At 39.9% G+C, this 19,128-nt stretch overlaps 1 long non-coding RNA gene and 1 other non-coding gene across 2 annotated transcripts; one reads left to right on the top strand and one right to left on the bottom strand.

Annotated features, from left to right (window-relative positions):
• Window positions 1-2,394: 2,394 nt before the first annotated feature.
• On the top strand, window positions 2,395-9,482 carry LOC147254266 (uncharacterized). Its single transcript, XR_015118032.1, has 3 exons — window positions 2,395-2,462; window positions 2,880-2,925; window positions 7,987-9,482. It is a non-coding gene; the product is annotated as an uncharacterized LOC147254266 (long non-coding RNA).
• Window positions 8,292-8,364, bottom strand: trnam-cau (transfer RNA methionine (anticodon CAU)). The gene has a single exon. It is a non-coding gene; the product is annotated as a tRNA-Met (tRNA).
• Window positions 9,483-19,128: the final 9,646 nt, after the last annotated feature.

Raw genomic sequence — 19,128 nt, 5'->3', positions numbered from 1 at the left:
CACGACTAACAAAATGTTGCATCCCATGTTAAATGCCTCTACTCACTTGTCACTATATATACTGTATAATGTATAAAAGTTATTAAGGTATTTGAAAGAACTAATGAAGGTTAAAAAATGCAGAGTAATCTCAGTCCTATATCGAATTTGATGTCATGTACAAAGTCTTCCTCTCTTTATATCAAAGAAAAACGGAAAAAGGAACTGAAAGAATAAATAACCGAGGAGGAGTGGTTCAATATCTGTAAAACACAGTGCGTGTTCAGTAGCTCCAGGATCTGGAGAGAATTCAACTGGAAGAATATGATCAGGTTTTGTTTTTGTTTTTTTATAACGACAAAGATTATTAAAGGAGAAGTGTCTATTCAGCAACCATGCTGGAGAGCATGTGGTCACATGGATGCTGCCCATAAACACATATTCTGGTCCTGCCAAAAGTAAAATGGATACTGGGACAAGATATGGAGGGGTTTACAAAAAATAATAGGATACGAGACACCAAAAACATGTAAGATCCTCTACTTGGGGAATTTAGCACCAGGTATAATACAAAAAGAGGATGAATATCTTGCTAAATTGCCACTATCAGCCAGTAAAAAAGCAATTACAAGATTGTGGTAGGAAGTAGACCCAGCAACTGAGGAGCAGAGGATGTGCACCGTGGAAGAGATTTTTGTGATGGAGAAAATAACATATAAACTGAGACTACTAACCTGAGAATACAAGAGACATTATTCAACAATAAATGTAAAAAATGGACTGATTATAGAAGAGGAGAAGAAAACACCATTGCCACTGGATGAAAAGGACATTGATATAAGGATGAGCGCTAAACTATTTATTATGATGAGCCCTGACACTGTAAATATTGAAGGAAAAATGAATAAAAAATAAGTTGAAAAAAGAGCCCCGTTACCTTTTTTGCAATTGGTTCTGCAGTTTCCTCCTGTGTGTCAAGGAAACGTTTGTTGGGTACCCTATTCGTCTTCTTGCTTTTTGATAGGTCCTCTTCCAAGAGTCTCTGCTCAGCAAGCCAAAGTGTAGACTTCTTTTCTATGAGTAAAAAAGTAGCAAGACAGAATTTAATGGCTAGAAACAAAACTATGTGGCTAACTTTACAGCATATATGATATTTTAATATATACTTTTGTACTTTTTATACACTGCTTTTCATACCGTTTTAAACAGTTTTTTAATAGTGTGTTTATCTGTGTATGGTAAATTTTGCTGCCATGTACAGCTTTTAACAGATTTCCACTGTATACTGTCAGCTGACAATGTAGACAGTGACAATAAAGTATTGTTATCCAAGCTAACCCAAATATAAGCCAACATCCTTAAATTTATGACTTTTTAAAACGTGCTTGATTCGCAGTTCACTGCTAATTACTCTCAGATGAAGCTGGACCCGTAACTAACAACTGTACACATGGGAGCTAGCGAGCTAGTTAGCAAACCTTAGCTAACTTTGGCTACCCAGTTACTGTCCCAGAGCGAGTAGCCTAGAGCAAATGTTTCTTGGTCAGTAATGCAAGAAATTCTGAAAGGCTATGAATTGCTATGATGTCATAATTAATATTACACGACTAACAAAGTAAAAAATGAAGTACTGTACTTACCAGCCGGCTGCACGATATGTTCGACCAGCCATCCATTTGTCTGCCTTTTGCCACCCGTCCACAGATACTCCTTTTGAGTGTTTTTTGGATCAAAGTCAAAAATCCAGTGTACTGGGACTATGCATAAGACATCTTTGTCTTTTCCTCTTGACCAGCTGACTTGTGCAAACTTCATGCTATGTGGCTTCTCTTTGCACCTCTCCTGCATATTCATATTCTCAGTATGATTGAAAAGTGTCACCGCCAAGTTTCACGTCCTTCCTGTTGAGGCCGTATGGAGATGTGTGACGGTTCCCTTGAAAACATCTTCCCTCTAACCATCTTCCATGTCGCTTAAGCCATGGCTTTATAGGACCAGTTGACTATTATTAAAAGATGGCAAAAATAACGGAAAAGGCTAGGGTAACTTACAAGACTGAGTACATAATCGTTCCAAGCAGGAACTGAATTACGAATCCCATAAATCATTGCGACTGAGTTAAACATGTAACAGCAAGCTCCACCAATCAGAGATGCTGCTTTTACAGTGTAGGACTTTGAGTCGTGTTGTGAACAACCTGTTTTTATTTTTTAAAAGCTTGATTTAATACACAGTTTTAGTTTCTACTGTACTACATACCATTTTTCTACAACCTGCTCCCTTTACAAAAAGTCTGGGGAGAAAATTGATGGGCAATTTACTTCTAGCGACCAAGTGGGAGGTCCAGCCTAGCTCACCATAGAAGAAGAGTGGGCGTTTACTGTTGCACTGCAAACCTTCGAAAGTCAAGGCCATGGACCGAAGGAAAAGAAAGTACATGAATATGAGATTCCATCAAGCACAAAGAAATATTGGAAAAGGAGGTTTGTGTTTTACTTTAGCCTAGCCTGTTATGTTAGATGATTTAACAGTGGTTCTGTATTTATTTAGTAGTTTTGTGATTCATGTGGGTCTTCACAAGCTTGCTGCCTAGCTAAACATAGCTAGCTAAACATAGCTAGCATAACATTAGCGTTACTGTGGTGAACTGGCTCTGAAACAATTTTCATTTAAACAGGGCTCCATCTTTAAAATTATTATTAAATTATACATTTCAGTTGTTCAAGTGCTATTGCCCACTGTCACCTACCTGCAACACCACTTGGGGAATTAATAACTTACTGTAGCAATAATGTAACGTTATGCTAGTTCTTAGAAATGTGAGATGAAGCAAGCATTGGGTGTTTCCAACAACAAGTATTCATGAAAATAAAGACTTTTTTTTTCCCATTCCTACCCAGGAAATGGATTGAGGCCATGAACTTTCATCAGTCAAAACAGGATCTGGTGAGTCATGAACATAAAATTTTTTGCGTATTTTGTGGACATTAGATGGTACTTTTTACAAAATGGAGGAAAGTTTAGGATAGATGCATGCCTAGGGGTCATATTTCAACCAGGAATATGAAATGCAGTCCTTCTTGATTAGTATCTGTGAAGAAAGTTAAACAAATGAGTTGTTCTTGGGCCAAAATCTTATCTTAGACTTTGCCATTCCCTTTGCAGGCATTTGACACTGAGCACTTCTGTCCTCCCTTTTTTTCTTCCTTGGAGAACAATTTTTTCTATGATTTCTTAAACAGTGATATATTAAGTATAGCCTAATTACAATGCATATCAAACATAAAACAACATAATCAAAATAATCAGCTGTGTAAACCATACATATGCTTTGTATGAAACTCTTTTTTTTTTTTTTTATTATTCATACACAACAGAACCTGAATAATGATTCCTCTGGCCATAACTCTTACAATGGATCTGAAGATTCACGTGTTGATGATGACGTTCCTGTAAATAATCTTAACAGGGCAATGATCTCACATCTAGTTTCCGTGTCTTCAAACTTCAACTGTTTTATCTTTTGTTTTCTTACATAGCAGACAACTGATTGATTTCATACCTTGACATGTTTCAACGGTGCGCTTCCATATTCTTCAGAATGTCAACCGATGTTGGTGCGATGTGTCTTATTGGCTGATGTTATGCGGGTGTGATCGCCCCGGGGCATGGAAGCACACCGTTGAAACATATGACATCTATCAGTTGTTTGCAATATCAGAAAACCAAAGATAATCATAGGCATAATGAACACTATTGAGCATTTTTATATTAATACTGTTTTGCTGTCCTGGCTTTTTTAGTAACCTTAGCTTTACCTGTAATTTGCATATAAAACATTATTTTCCCATTACAGAGCCTGCATGCAGACCCTGGTGAATATACCCTCAAATTTCCATCATCCTCACTGTTATTTGAGGATTGAGCGTTGATTTTGGTGTGTTTGAACCACTATTGCAGTCTGTTACTGACTCTGAATCCATTGGAAGTGGAAAACAATTTCCCATGGAAGACAGTACTGATAAGTCAGTAAATGAGGAATCACATTTGGGAGAAGGCAGTAATGAAAGGTTTCCTCTAGTCAATGACGAGCCACTTTACCCAGGCTCACAACCATAGCTGAGAGATTTTACTTAAATACTTTCATATGCTTTGAGACACTCTCTCTCTGGTGTGACCCTGTCTGATCTTTTAGATTTGATTAATATTCATTGTCTGGAAAATGTAATAACTTCAAAGCATCTGTTCTTAAAAGAGCATAAACCAATACAAGGTCACCTAGAATGTCACATATACTGTCCAAACTTTGAATATTACATCTGCGACCAAATCAGTGAAGGGCAGTGTCTGTGTGTAAACTCCGCTTGAGATAGAAACAGCTCACTGAAGAATGGAAACTTTTTCATATACTGATCAATCCAAACGCAGCTGGAACATCTTCAACGAGAAGATATTGCATGCTGTCTGATGTCAGGAAATGGCAAATGTAATTCAGAAGATTATGATGATATATTTTGCGGCAAGATGAATCATAATCTGAACAAACACGCATACTCCTCCATCCATCCATCCATTGTCTTCCACTTGTTCCTATTAAGGGTCACAGGGGGGCTGCAGCCTATCCCAGCAGCTATGGGCGAGAGGCGGGGTTCACCCTGGACAGGTCACCAGTTCATCTCAGGGCCAACACATACAGACAGACAGACAACCATTCACACTCACAGTCACACCTGCGGTCAATTTAGAGTATCAATCAGCCTCGTCCCCAATTGCATGTCTTTGGACTGTGGGAAGAAGCCGGAGTACCAGAGAGAACCCATGCAGGGAGAACATGCAGACTCCACACAGGAAGATCCTGCGCCCGAGCCGAGACTCGAACCCGGAACTTTCTTGCTGTGAGGCGACAGTGCTGACCACTGCACCACCGTGCCGCCTCACATACTTCTTCGCAGTAAATTTGGATGGAGTTCCTTCTTCGTCCTGGTGATCAAGTCCCAAAGGGAAGTGGAACTGTTAGGGTTCGTCCTTACAAAGTCGTTCCAAAAAGGGATCATTCTTTCAGCCCTAAGTGATGCAAGGGAGGCTATACATACCACACAAGTTGAGAGGGGCATTAAGGACCCACATGTCTTGTTAACATCCCACACTTTGACATCATATCTGGAATGCCTCCTGAGCTATGCGTGATGTACATCTTGGTGTTGTTTGGCAAATGGCATGAATAGTGAAAACCATGAGAAGCCATATTATATTACGATGTGGAGGAATATAAAGTTAAATCAAAAGAGAAAATGTTGTAATCCACCCATCCTTATGTTGCTCTGTTTTTGTAAAATATAACGAATGTGCTATGCAAATTGAGATTTGGACTATTGTTGTTGATGCTCTATGTAAACCTATGCATGAACTTGCTTAACTCATAAAAATACATTGTTTCGATAAACATAAAGCAATAATGTAATGCAGTTTTTGTTTCCACTGCAGTGTATTGTACAATATATGAATCAATACATAAAAATAGATGGTCCACCCATATAATGCTACATATTGTAAAATACAAGGGGAATTTTACCATAAAATGAAATATATTACGTGATATACTGCAATATAAATTCCAGTATATTGCAATATATTTTTATTTCATAAGGGCATCCAGCTCTATTTCTATCCCAGATACCCATCACGACTGACCTCCTGCTGTTTATGTGTGTCTCTTTCTCCCTACAGATGCTCTTAGCTAGAGAGACAAAAAAAAAACCTTTACTGTGATTGTATCAAAATGTCCTGTAGTTCTACAAAAGTAAGCTGAATTGCAAGAGATGTAATTTAGAGGCGAAGTTGCTCCAACAGCTGCAGCAGCTGCCTCAGTTCATATTCTGCTTCGAAATAGTTCAATTGCTGACAAAATCTCTTTTCTCATCTTTTTTTAAAAATTTTAAAACTGTATTTCTTCATGGAAATGACAAATATTCAACTACTCATACACCAAGAATGCATAAATGTACAACAAAACACAATCTTTTTCCTTTTTTTGCATGTAAAACTAGAGGCACAGTTCTGTATTTTAATACATTCGTCTTTGCAAGGATTCTCATATTCGGTGAGAGTTGGGAGATCAGTTTTGACAAAAATGCTGGCACTGGCAGCAAAAAATATCTTTTTTTGGGAAGGACTATAGTGAAATCATTCTGAGTGGTTTTTACATTGAAATGTTTTGTTTTTTTAAAAAGCCTGTTTGTTTTTAATAAAACAGACTTATTCAGGATTGCAAAGATAATTTGTGTGTGTACAGTGTGTAGGTTTTCTTATTGTTGATTAATTCGAAAAATTGCTACTTCTGGAAAATACATTGTGTTTTTATTGTACAGCCAACTTCCCCATGGTCCTTCTTGAAATCAGGAAATTTAAAAAAAATGTGCATCAACAGCTGTGTTTATCTGCACTGAACTTTATCGCACGACAGTTAATTAACGTGATCTAGACAGTGACGAAATTTGGAAGTGTGATGCATGTCTATGTATTTGACCATAAAACACCTAACCTATCTGCAAAAGGAAAAGAGTAAAGGGTCTGGCTAACATCATGGATTTCAAGACTAAGACCAGGCAAAACAAGAAAAAAAGATCCCGATATGGCATTGTCATATGGAGACCCATTATTTTGTTCTTGATGAGACAGTCAACAAGCAGCGCATATAGTAGCCTGTCCTAAATGTCAAAATCATACAAGAATAGCGAGGGAGACGCACACAACGGAGGGAAGCATCAGTCATGGAGCTCAGGAGGTGATTCTAGCATGCATGTTCACACACACACACACACACACACACACACAAATACACTCCGAACCAATGAAACATGACCTTTGAGTTTGTTGTCAAAAGGGAGGCACTGATTTAATTGGTTTGGAGTAGGTCACACATGGAGTCAAGAGATGATATCAGAAATTACACACTTGTAGGGACTGTTATTTCTGTATTTAACCACCCAGTTAGAATCAGTGTTAATGCATCACTCCCTAATTCAGCGACAACAGATGGCTCTTTTTGTTCTAAAGACAGATGACACATACAGTAGTTTCATCTCACAGACAACGAATTCAAACCAATCTGGTTTTAGTATCATAACAGCATGATTACTCCATTGGCCAGTACTATCCACTCACAGGAAGAGTAAGCACACATTTACAGACACATTTGACAATGTGGCAGTGTATGTGTGTGTGTGTGTGTGTGTGTGTGTGTGTGTGTGTGTGTGTGTGAATTTGTGAAAATTTCTGTCTTCTCTAGATGACAATTTAATATAAAAATAAACCTTTGTGGTCAAGAACTTCTGAGACTGACATGTTGCCTACTGCGCCAACAAGACTGTAAAATTCAGTAAAGCAGTAGGAGGACGTAGGAGACCTTACAGTAGGCAAAAGTCTGTTTTTGGTGTAAAAGTGAAAATAACATGTTCATGGCTTCAACAACGTTCGATTTCTTTCAACAGCACTGATGAACAGATGGTGAATATTCTGTTATCCAGGTCATGGCTGAGCAAAAGCCTTCTTCAGTTCAAACTAACTGGCAGGCAGTTGCACTGTAGACTTCAGACCCTGTAAGAGGGTGTACCCTTATGGAGTTGTTGAGGTCGAATGTGAGGTCGGAGTCATTTGGGTCACGTAAGAGTTGTTGACACGCCTGGTGTTCGTGTGAGTGATCCGGGTGGATCAGGGTGTGAAGTTGCTGTTCAGCTAAAACAACTGCCTCATGTGAGACTTGAACACACATCACCTTCAGTTCCAAGAGTGAAACGCTGCCTCCTGCGCCAATGAGGCTCAAGGGACTAGCTTAACCTCTAGCACATTAAGAGTAAGCCAATGTTCAGCGTTAAAAAAAAAAAAAAAATGAAAACAAGATCTCCATGGTTACGAGAACTTTCCATTTCTTTGAATAACACTGGTTAACGCTGATTGATTGTGAAGATTCTCAGTCACCCTGAACAACTCTGATGTGCTTTTTTACAGGCATCATGACTTGTTGGCCTTCAAGACATTTCACCTCACGTGCGAAAGCCTTCTTCAGTTCAAACCAACTGGCGGGGAGATATACACTTCACACCCTGCGTGGGGGTCGACCTGAAGGGTCGTTAAAGTTGCATTTGAGACATGAGTGTCACATGAGAGTCGTTAGACGGATCCAGGTGTGAAGTTTTCCAAGACGGACACTCCGGGTGGCATTGTCGGTGGGTGACGTGTTGTATCATATCTATGACTTGTATTCAGCAAGTGTTTCCCTGAGTCAGTTTCTTTGGTCCTAACATTAAAATCCCTGCCTCGTGTGAGGTTTGAACTCACGACTTTCAGATTATGAGACTGACGCGCTGCCTACTGCGCCAACGGGGCTCGGGAGTTATGAATAAACTATGGGGAAAAGAAATGGACTGAAAGAACACTTATGATTCAGCACAGTAGGAGACCTTACAGAAGGCAAGACCCTATTTAATGAAAAAAAAAAAAAAAAAGTGAAAATAAGATGTCTATGGTTTCCAGAGTGTTCTATTTTTTGGAACAAACTGGCTAACATTGATTGATAGTGAATATCCTCAGTTCTCCAGGTCATGTGCTATTTTTGTAGGCATCATGATTGTTTCAGGTTTCTTAAAGATATTTCACCTCATAAGCAGAAGCTGTCTTTAGTTCAGACTATTTGGTGAAGCCGTACAGTTAAGGTTGCACGCGGGTCATTAGGGCCAGATGGATCCAGGTGTGATGCTGGATCCACCTTACAGAAAACGAAGGTCTGTTCAATGTAAAAAAAAAAAAAAGTGAAAAACCTCCATCTCCATGGTAACAGGGCTCCATTTCTTTGAACAACACTGGCCGATACTGATTGATGGTGACGATTCTTATTGAGTTAAGATTGCAAGTCTGCCCTGACTCACGAGAGTCGTCTACCAAACCTGGATTCATGCGGGTCGTTGGAGCCAGTTGGAGGTGGATTTTTTTTTTTTTTTTTTTTGCCAATGTTAAAAAAAAACTGCCTAGCGTGAAGCTTGAACTCACGACCCTCAGATTAAGAGACTGACACACTGCCTAATGCACCAACGAGGCTCTAAAAATGACATGCTATTGATTGTAATGGTCACAACAGTAAAGTGCTGCTTTGCTTCTTTTATATTTGAATTTTGATATCAGTGACTCAAGTTTGACAAGCGTTCCCTGACTGTGGGTCGAGTTTAAAGAGGTTTGAGCTTCTGATACACTGTCATGGTTTGACATCCTTCAGAGCTTTGCCAGACAGAGGAGCAGAAAGAATAACATTTTTTGTTCAGATTGGCGTACAAGTTTGATGTTTTCTATTAATGTGGCGGATAAACATTTCTTTGATTTAACGTATCAGACTCTTAAGAAACTAGGTCAATCAACCCATTTTTCTGCAGAGTATCCCAACACAGAAACCAGTAATAATGACAAAGAACACTATGCGGAAAACTTTCATTAAACTTCCAACGACGGATAATTAGGTCAGAACAATTGCTTTTGTGGATGTGGATGTTTTGGATGTGATCATTTAAAAACCAAATATGTTTATCCAGACAGAAATAAGGAGGGAAGTGTTGGGGGGGAAAAAATGCAGTTGATGTTGGCAACTTCATCTGTACAAAGGTGGAATGGAAAAGTGATATCATCGGTGCTGCGGGTGAATGCTTATCTCCCTGACTGGAGCTGTGATGTGACTCGGGTTTCAAAGGGGCATCAATGATGTTGACACTGCTTTATTCCATGAATCTGTAATATAATCATTAAAAAAACATTGAATAAATATGGGGGGGGGGCTGTTAGATTTATTGGCAATTTGAGATAGAACCTAGCTTGGAGAGATGAGTAATTGACTGACTCGATGTGTTTTCAATGTCACAGTTGCAGTTTATCAATCCAAGTTGGACAAGACTATTACTTACTTATTTTAACTAAACTTGAACGCTGATACCACAAGATACAGATTAAGAAAAGGGAAAAAGGGCGCACTAAACGGCTTCTGCAAAATAAAGATCTTTTTAATAGAAAATTGCGTATGTCATTACACTTTTTTTTTTTTTTTGGGGGGCTGCTGTGTATATTTGTCATGACAACAGTGGAATCCATCGTAGCCAACATTTTGTTCTTTGACCACTGTATAAGGGGAACAAAAATACGCAATAAAAAAACCCTAATACTTTCAAAAGCCAGGACTGCAATCTTAAAGAAAAAAAAGGCATTATCTTCATAAACATGATGCGTATTTGTATCCAGCAGTTTTCGATCCCAACATAAAGTCACCAGTGAGAGGATTTTTGAGTGTGCCTGATGAAATGGAAGCTCTGGTGATTTTGGTGGCACAGATGGGTTTTATTCCATTGACTTTGCATAGTAATGACTTTCTATTACAAGTCTGCACAGTTTCAAAGGCAAGGTTTCCACATAGTTGGATGGTTTATTGCATCCAACAAGGTTATGGTTCAGTGCAGTTTGTCTTGTCAGTCTGTTAGCAGGACTTTGCAAAAACAACAACAAAAACTACTGGGATGGTTTTCATTAACTTTAGAGAAGTGGATCATGAGCCAAGAAAAAAGCCATTAAGATTATTTTGGCTGTCTGTGGCTGTGAAGATCCTGCTTTGGAGACTCAGTAGAAAGGCCACACAATAATTGTTAAATCAGTGTCACTGAGGCAGAAAAATATCAACACACCGCTGCTGAATCTGTCAAGCAAGTGGGGATGATCTGTCGTTTGCAACCTCTCTCTCTCTCAGGAAAACACACCGTGTGTCAAGATCACTCGAATGCCACCATGCAGAACAGGAGATAATTCAGGTTTTTCACTGAGAATATCCTCGAAACAACAAAACAAATCTTCACTCAAGCGACAATGATTTCGACTCTTAATACTTCTTTGCATCCTTGTCCCCTCTATGTATTCTCTGAGACTTTATTAAAATTAAACTAGTTCCTACACTTGTGACTGGATACCCATCCTCCTCATTTATCCTGCACCCAACAAATGTTAATCTGCCTTGTAATCTCCCACATCTCCCCGCAGGAAGTTAATATGTTGCCTGCTGTGCCCTGATCACAGACACAACCGCAGCTAGCAACTAAACACACCATTTAACGTAGGAACAATTCATTTCAAAGAATTCCCTGAACAGGCATGCACAAAGATATCGAGAAGCTCAGCATGACCGCCAGTTGAAGCTAAACAGTACTGCTGGACCTGATGTTAGGGATGGGAAGAGCGATAGACGGGCAGATTGTCCTTTTATTGTCCAAATTGATTCACTAAACCGGGAAAGTGTTGGTTCATGTAGAATGACACAGCGGGGAGGGGGGGGGGCTGTATGCTAAAATACTGTGAGAGAAAGGAGACCAATATACCTCTTTAATGCCTCGCTTCAGATGTACTCTTCGCCCAGGAGACTTATTATACTGTTATTTACAAAACACAAGAATTCAGTGTGATATTGCCACTGGCAATGAATAAGCAAACATAGTATTTCCCCCTGTCCCACCTGCTCTTTTGTTCAGCCTTGTAGTTCAAGCATAAATGCTGACTATCTCTAAGAGCTAACAGTAACCTAAAATACAACGCACTTTTTCTTTGGGTTTAGAAACGATGCGTTCCATTTATGTTTCACCGATTCGCCCACAGGCGACCAACTGACACTGAAACCACACTGATATTAAACAGAGATGACACTTCCGTGACATCATTGCCTGTAGATATACAGCAGTCCCCTGGATACAATTATTTTCTCTGACATACACAATAAACCCACAGACCTAGTTACAGCATACGAGTGATGCTGAGGACAGTAGCACAATGATATCGTAAAAAAAAATTATTTACAATTTCTGAATATTATTTACTTAGCATTGATAATGAATTAAAGCCATTGTTGTCTGTGTCGTCTTTGCAACGTCAATATGCAGCAGTGACGTGTTGTTGCACACAACATCTCCTAGAGTTGTGTTACTGTACATAGTTGTAAAGGAAAGACTTGGACACATTAAAATTTTTTTAAAAAGGACAGAAGGGAAAAAGGGGCTGCACGGTGGTGCAGTGGTCAGCACTGTGGCCTCACAGCAAGAAGGTTCCAGGTTCGAGTCCCAGCTCGGGCGCGGGATCTTTCTGTGTGGAGTCTCCATGTTCTCCCTGTTCCTGCGTGGGTTCTCTCTGGTACTCCAGCTTCCTCCCACAGTCCAAAGACATCAAGAGGGGACGAGGCTGATTGATACTCTAAATTGACCGTAGGTATGAATGTGAGTGTGAATGGTTGTTCGTCTCTGTATGTTGGCCCTGTGATGGACTGGCGACCTGTCCAGGGTGAACCCGGCCTCTCGCCCGTAGATGCTGGGATGGGCTCCAGCCCCCCCGCGACCCTTACTAGTAAGGAATAAGCGGAAGATGACGATGGAAGGGAAAAAGTGAAATTGTCAACCTTGCGTAAAAATGTGGCCTGATTTAATCCTAATTTGTTGTTAAAATGATGATGAGTGTCACATTTACATTTACAGTGACATGCCATTAGTCAAGTTCTGCAGGACTCAGCATTTGCAAGTTTAAAGCATATGTTCAGGGGGGGAAAAAAAAAAAAAGAGATAAGAGAAGCAGTTTTAAAGCAAAAGCTGGTTCAATGCCCGGACAGATTGTTCAACTCCATTAAAGACAGAAAACAACGCTTCAAGCAAAATATTCTCTCTCTCCAAGGGTTTTTGAACAATTTACCAGGTAGGTTATAAAATATAACTGAAAATATAAATGGAACTAGAATCACTACCTTTCGGCTGTTTGCCTCAGGCAGCCAATCAAGCTGCAGTTTAAATCCACGTCAGTGCAGAGCTCTTTAGGAGAAGACTTTGACGGTATGTAATCAAAAAATTGTTTTTACAGTATGTAGTTTTTGTTTGGCTAGGAAGGACCAGCCCAAATCAGTTTATGATGTCAAGAACACCGGGAAAGTAGCATTTCCCTGATATTTAGGTCATCGTTTTTAAAAAAAAAAAGGCACTGGGCTGTCTTTCTCATCAGTACACTCATAGCAGAGGCAGTAATTAACTCCCATCGATGCAGTCCAAATGTACGTGAACTGACTGACGATGAAACACACAGTACACACAATAGTGCCTACACGGGGAAATACCAAAGCAAGACTACTCAGACCTGCGTTCTAACTGTGAAAAACATAGCTGAGACGCTCAAAGCTCTGATTCCAACCCCAGTGCCCATCTATGTTAAGAAAAAACATGCTTAATGCATTAATTTCCTCCACTTTTGAGTTTGTATTTAATTATATGACAATATGAACTCAACTGATGCTTTGAAAGCACAACAATGTGATTAACATCTGATTCAAAAACACAGTGTTCGCCTGATTTTAATTTTTATTTGCTAATTTGGCTGCATTTGCTCATTGGAAGAAAAAAAAAAAACGCTATCGCAAACATGTCTACTTTTGCTGTTCTACCTAAATACAGATGGAGATGACATCCTCACACACCCCTAACAGCCATATACTACGTCAAGAACTCTGAAAGTACACCTGATGTCTCTCTGGAGAAAGAAGACATCGACGTTTGGTTGTACAGTGATTTATGATGATGATGACGCACCCTCACACAGACAGCCTCCTCATTTTCTGTCCCCCACACTCACAACTGGCCTGTGCCTCAGTGCTTATCATCATGCAGCTCACAACCCAGCTCATATCTGAAGGAGCTGCTGATTATGAAGCACCATCAAACCTGAAGAGACGGAGCCAAGCGTAACAGCATTTCACACAGCGGTGGTTCCACAGGAGTGTGCTGCTGCATCTGCTTTCCAGCAACAGGCGTTATGAAGCTGCCTGGCTGGCCATTTTAAATGAAAATGTTACATCTAGGACAAGATTATTGTAAATAAGACATAACACACATTGATGTAGGGTCCTAAATACATGACTATTGGCCTTAAAGGTCCCATTAATATAATTTATATCCTCTTCCTACAACAAAATAATGGCTTTACAACAGTGGATGACTCGTTTTGAGTGCTGTGCAGCCCTAACAAAATGAATCCTTTCACCATCACAATCACCGTTAAATTTTTAGGACATTTGCTTGTGGAGCACTAACCGACGGTAGCCTTTTTTTTTTTTTGTTAGGCGGCATTGAAAACGGCAAACAAAATCTGCTGCACATCGGAGCCTAGCATCATGATTTTAGTGGAACATGCTGACATGCGCTGACCACTTTTCATCATCTTCTTCTGTCAAAAAAATGTCAGCAAGGCCTTTTTAAATGAGCGGATACAACAGGATGCGATAAATGTTTGACATTACTGATTCTTCAGTATCCGCACTTCCCCCACGAGCTCTGTATCGCTGACATTATTTAGATTCTGTTCTACAAAAAAAACAAAGCTTGCAGAGCAGGAAGATTCCACATCTGGAGACCTTTGAGGAATCGGCACAAGCATTTCAATTAATAATGACTTAATTTTCAATGTCGCACAACACAAAACAGTGAGATAACCCTTTGGCTGAACATTCTCTCCATTTCAGTGTTTATTGCTGTCTTTCATATCAACACAATCAACATTTTAACCACAAGTGACAAGTTGAACACTCTCATTTATTCTTCAACTCATTAACTTCCACCCCATCACGATAACAGAGAGGCTGCAGGAGTCTCCTCAAACACGCTGTGTGTTGTGAGTAAAGACTGTAGAGTGCAACAACACAAATATCCGCCACACCTGCTCAATAAGACATTGCTGTGCCAACTCATAAATGCAGACTCATGCAAACGGTTTGCCATTAATGTGGCAGCTGAAACCACTGCTCAGTGTGGATTACACATAACACACTTGGTGTTGTAGCAAAATGCTGAACATCATGTAACATTTTGATAGGCATCATTAGACTGTGACTTTGACTTAGTTCTTCCATTCTGGCAAAATTAAATAGAAAACACATTACTTGTTCCCAACCAGTGATACATATTAATGATTTCTGATCCGACACCTCTCTCTCTCTTTTAACAGCTTGAATTATAAATCTCTTTCCATCCTCTCTCTCTGTTTGTGTCTCACATAATTTATTTAAATCCATCTCCAACTCCGTTTTTGTTTCAGTCTCCTCTCACTGTCTTGTTGTTTTCTGCTTTGGGGAGATGAGGAAAGCAGTTTCAACTCATTTCAAAGGTTCAGAGGAATCTATTGCGAACTTTTGAGATAAGGATGAGCAGAAAGCCGGTGCTCTGCAGGATACTGACGTCAGAATGTCAGATGTGTCAGCGCAGCAGAGATCTCTGCACAGATCAGATTAGATGGTGTGACTTAATAAGGAATGAGAGGGTGATGCTGCACAACTACTTATCTCAGTAGTTTCAGTTATACTATCCCGGGCCAAAGCAAAATCGTTCACTAACAAAATAAAACGCAATGATGTAAATGAAAAGTTAATTACCCTGCAAAGGCTCACAGAAAAAACAACAACAACCCGAGAGGACACGAGCAGCTTCTGTCATGATGACAGACACACAACTCACAGCAGTCTGGATGCCAACGGCTACTACACCAGTTGATGCAACTGGGCGGAATCTTTTTGTATGTTTTTGCAAAAACTAGATGCTTTGCCTACTTTTAAATATGAAATGAAATGGTGTTGGAAAGGTTAGTTAATTTGTGTCAAAAACAACTGGCGATTTATGCAGCTGACAATTAAAGAAATCAAGTCAAACACGGTTAATAGTGAGGTGATGTATGCCATTAAGCTTAATCTACATTCAAATCTACTTGAGGATTATAAAGATCTGCCGTCTTGTGTTTGTCATTCTTCATAATGAAATAAAATTGTGGAAGGCAAAAGTACTCAGCGGGCGCGGGATCTTTCTGTGTGGAGTCTGCATGTTCTCCCTGTTCCTGTGTGGGTTCTCTCTGGTACTCCAGCTTCCTCCCACAGTCCAAAGACATCAAGAGGGGACGAGGCTGATTGATACTCTAAATTGACCGTAGGTGTGAATGTGAGTGTGAATGGTTGTTCGTCTCTGTATGTTGGCCCTGTGATGGACTGGCGACCTGTCCAGGGTGAACCCCGCCTCTCGCCCGTAGATGCTGGGATAGGCTCCAGCCCCCCTGCGACCCTTACTAGTAAGAAATAAGCGGAAGATGACGATGGATGGATGGAAAAGTACTAAGGAACTTGTAATAACCAAGTGTGAGTGAGCAAGCGAAGTCGCACAGCAACATCATTGCCTCTGACAATTCTACAAATAATATACACAATAACAATAACTGAATGAAAACGGAGGTGACCTCCTGAGGCGAGCTGTAAATGAATAGCGCGAGGGAGCTAAGGTTGTACACCTGCAATATCGAGCTCTTTATCCAACACAGCAGGATCAACAGCCTTTATTACCTTAACTGGACCAGAAAGAGAAGTGTAGATTGTCGATGTAGAACTTTCTTCAATAGGAACCTTCACTGTACGAATTATTGAGGTTAAGGGCTTCTCAGACTCTCACAAGTATGCTGAATTTCTCCTTGAATGTAACATTTTGCCGTAAACATATACAGTAATTTTAAAAATTCACAAATATGTGAACAAAATTCAAACGCACATATACATATATACATATACATATATATGTGTGTGTATATATATATATGTATATATATATATATATATATACATATATATATATATATATATATATAATTTTTGTTCACCATTTCTACCAGTAAAAGCTCCTTACTTAGGATAATTGTGTAATGCTTCATTTCTGTGAAATCAATTTTGTCAGTAATGTTCAAAGTCCTACACTAAAAGCCTGTTGCCTTTCTACAGCTTTAAATCAAAACTCCTGTTCTGATGGAACGTAAATAAAACAGGGAATCAAAGACCTTAATGACAAACTGATTGATGTTTTTTTTTTCATCTGTTTTCCCCTCATCCTTCCCACCTAATCACACACTTCCATAGTCTTTATCTGCTCTTCTTCTATTCACCTACTTTGTTTTTCCTGTAATAAGTCATTCAGCATGTCACCACATCGTTACAAGGGAATCAAATGAATCAGTCCATTTATTTCATGGGAGGCTCAGGGAGGAAACAAAAAAAAAAGGCATAGACTGAGAGAACAACACCCGTGTGCATTAAACATCACTGCTTGGTGTCCTAATTCCGTGGAATGAACTCCTGCAGAAATTCATCTATGATTCTGTTTCTGTCTGTCAGAGGAAACTGAACAGAGATTAAAGCCATATGACAAAGAAGCAGAGTCTGGCATGAGGTTTGAATGTTTACTTAACACATCCTTCTTTTTAAATATTTAAGTTTACCTAAAGCAAAAACTGAAAATAAAAATTGAGGTTCCAGCAAAGGTTTGAGACCTTTTGTGCTTTATGATGAGGCTCACGGTTGGTTGCCAGAACAGTTCCCTGCCTGCAGCCTTAAAAAACACGTCTAATGCATATGTTATGAGTCCTTGTTGACTGTCACTAAAGTGCTTTTACACACATACGTGGGCAAGTTCCACGAATATAGGATTTTATAAGAGCCTTTTTATTTAAGAAAAAAGTGTTTGCATGTTCCAAGGTTGTTGTAACTCAGTGACCAGCTCAGGTGAAGCTCCATAAACATGTTTAAGATTACAGCAGTGATGGGAAAGGATATATATATATATATGTGTGTGTGTGTGTGTGTGTGTGTGTGTGTGTGTGTGTGTGTGTGTGTGTTTCTCTTGTAGGTGTGTGGTCCGTATATCATACATAAAGGTCAGCATTAGGGGATTTCAGAGCATGTAGTAAAATGGATGAGCATGTTCCAAGCGTACACGGGGGTCACCCACATCAGGCGACTGCAAATATCTGAATATTGAAACAGCCACCCCCCCCCCCACCACCACCACCACCACCACCACCACCCTTTCAAACCAGTTTCTCTTCTCTACCTCAGTCAGGTTGTCTGCCAGGTTGTCGTTTTTTTTTATAAAACTCCATCACTGTCTTTGCCAGTTTTGTGTCTCACCCTTGGGACAGATTTTCACTTTGCTCCCCGACTGTTCCCAGTCTGGCCTCTCATGCTGTGACAGGCTGCTCCTTGTCCTTGGACACGACTAGAGGCTGTTAATGCCAGTTGGTTGGTTTGATGGTGATAATCTTTATGTCAGCCAGCTACTTTACTAGCAATGTGCGTGTGTGCGTGTGTGCGTGTGTGTGTGTGCGTGTGTGTGTGTGTATGTCTCTGTGTGTCTCTGTGTGTGTGTGTGTATGTCTCTGTGTGTCTCTGTGTGTGTAAAGTTGGCAGTGAGTTGTGTTGAGTTGAAGTCTCTTTACATCCTCTCCTGGAACCTCTCCTGATACTGGCAGCATGACGCCTGACATCAAAACAATAGACCTTGATGTCCTACAACCTGCCGTGTGAACCTTCAGTCAGTGCGTCTACAGGCCTGTGACTCTGTCCAACAACTCCATGCACTTATGGAGCTGCCAACAGACTGTCATGAATTCAGAATTCATGAAAAACTACAAATTCACACCGTAGAAAAGCATTGTATTCTACAAGTCAACATAATCAAACACAGCAGAAATGTTTTGTATCTATGACGTCCTGTGTAATGAACATCAAATCTAAGCATTTCCTAGTTTGCTAGGACAAACGTGGTCTTCTGAAGCCCCCCTCATGCTGTACTCTACCCTCGTTCCCAGCGGCGGCTGATTGCTACAGTTAATCAAATGACTATGAACTAATGACTAGTGGGGCTTCTGGGTAGAACACAGTGCTTTAGATCAGCATCAAACAGCAAAGATAAGTGTGCGCTGCTCGGCCGTTATCTTTGTGAAGATGCTCCAGCTGATGGGCATCTTAGCAGATAATGTCCCTGCTCCATCGCACGGAAATGCTGCTGAAGCTTAAAACAAGAGTGGATCCGAGTGAGAAAAAAAACAAACAAACTGTCAATCAAAAAAAAAAGCAAAAAAAACTTTTCAACTTCATTTTTGTTTGTAACTCAATAAGCAGTTCAGAGCATATTGAGTAAGAGGGGAAACTTGGACATGTGTATACATGTTGATAAGCATATTGTAGTAATCTTGGGTTGCCCTGGGATATCAGAAATGACTATTGATTGATTTAAAAGTACGAAGACT

Source organism: Aulostomus chinensis, chromosome 10 (assembly GCF_037954235.1).
Source record: "Aulostomus chinensis isolate RoL2024-O1b breed Wild chromosome 10, RoL_Achi_v1.0, whole genome shotgun sequence".
Lineage (NCBI taxonomy): Eukaryota > Metazoa > Chordata > Actinopteri > Syngnathiformes > Aulostomidae > Aulostomus > Aulostomus chinensis.
The sequence above is the reverse complement of the archived record's forward strand: the minus strand, read 5'-3'. Positions and strand labels throughout refer to the sequence as shown.